This window comes from Propithecus coquereli, unplaced genomic scaffold (assembly GCF_000956105.1).
Source record: "Propithecus coquereli isolate 6110/MARCELLA unplaced genomic scaffold, Pcoq_1.0 Scaffold203, whole genome shotgun sequence".
NCBI lineage: Eukaryota > Metazoa > Chordata > Mammalia > Primates > Indriidae > Propithecus > Propithecus coquereli.
In genome coordinates, this window is record NW_012145301.1 from 3,218,547 (window position 1) to 3,220,524 (window position 1,978).

The window sequence follows — 1,978 nt, forward strand, 5'->3', positions numbered from 1 at the left end:
AATTATTTTAGGAGAACTTTATGTTTATAGTAATTCCCTAGCAGCTCTGTTCTCCCTCCCAAATTTCTTGTTTCTACCTCGACTTAAAGAAAATAATATTATAGCTTATATCAAAGAGGATTTAAACACCATTTGGTTTGAGAATTATCTTTCTCATTGGGTACGTATAATGCAACCTAAATGCTTGGTTTCTTTTTTTAGTTTACTCTAAAAGTGTGATTCAAGTCAATATGTGGGTGGGATATAGGGCTGTCTGCCCAGACATTATTGCCCCCACACTTATACACACAAACACACACATATACACGTATGCTTACATATACATGCTTGTGTATATGTGTAAGCATATCCGTATCTATGTCTATGTCTATAAACTTGTCTACTATTGGTCCAATAGAAAGAGAAAAACATCCAAGTTTTCTTTCATTCTTCTACTCAACTGGGCATCTGGAGGTGAGGGAAATCATCCCTTTTAACAACAGAGTTGTTTTCAATACTTGTTCTCCTCTTCTTCATCAATAAACCCCTGAATTTCAGACAGGCATGTGGCTAATCAGAATAAAGATTGCATCAATTCCCCCTTGAGGTCAGCAACAGTAATGTGTACCACTGCTAGTACCTGTTCTTAAAAAATGGAGCCGGGTCTTCTCTCTTTTCTCCTTCCTCTGGCAGGAACACACACGGAAGCAGACGCAGAGCAGCTCTCGCCCTTGTACTACCAGGTGGAAACGCTGTCACCAGCCTGTAAGCCGCATGCGTGGAGGTTCCTGATGGACGTGTAGCACCCACACCCACACTGAACTAGCTGGGATTGTGGGGTACGTGAATGTTCTGCCTTCTCGCCTGAGTTGGGGGAGTCTTCTCCGCAAGATTGGGCCAGTCTCCTTTTCACTCTGTGTCTAGATTCAAGACACAAAGAAACTTTCACCTAGAGTTTTGTAATGATCTCAAAATAGTCCTTTTCCCCCCCAGTTCTGTCCTTTCTCTATTGTCTTCTACATGCTGTTGCCAAAATAAACTGTGAAAAGTACAAGTCTGGTCACAGGAAATGAGTAACAGAGTTAGAATTCTAACTCATGTCTGTCTTGATCCGGAGCTAGAAAGCCTAGAGACAGTGTGGGTAAAGGAAGAGGGCTGCCTAAATGAGGGATCTGCTACCCTCAAACGGCAGATCGGAAGTATACAAGGGCAAAAGAACTCTGCACAAGATGTGACGGACACGCTCCCTGTATCTAGACTACGTTTGAGCTTTTGCTGGCTTCTGCATCATTTGTACATTTCTGTACATAGCTCATATCAGAAACACAACCTGGGGCTGCTTTAGTGACCAGCCACTAAGAATGAGTGCAGGAGATGAGAGCAAATAACATTTCCAAGCACCCAAACACCTCCTGCATAAAGTCATCCCTGACTGACATCCACCTATGAAAATCATTTTCTTGCTGTAAATTTCACATGATGAATAATCATAGGTTTTCTCAGTTATTTTCTTGAATCATTCATTAGATTGTACATGTGTCGATCTTGTCCATTGAACAATTGAAGCTTCTTGAACAATTCTATACTTCTCCATAACATCCCACAATGTCACTTTGCATTTAAAAAAAGCATTAAATGAATAAGCTTAATTGAGTTGGCTATCTTTTAATTAATGGGGAGTCAATATATATATATATATATATATGTATTCTGAAGAATAACTCCTTGATGAGAGATAGTAAATAACTTACCCATTTCAGTGATGGGGCTAGGTAATGTAGGATTTTCTTTTCTTTTCTTTTTTTTCCCTGCTTTCTTACGTGTGTTTTATTTTTTTTTCTTTTATTTCAGCATATTATGGGGGTACAGATGTTTAGGTTACGTATGTTGCCCTTGGTCCCCCCCCCAAGTCCGAGTTTCAAATATGTCCATCCTTCGGGTGGTGTGCATTGCACTCCTTGTGTATACAAATACCCGTCCCCTCCTCCCTCTTCCCTCT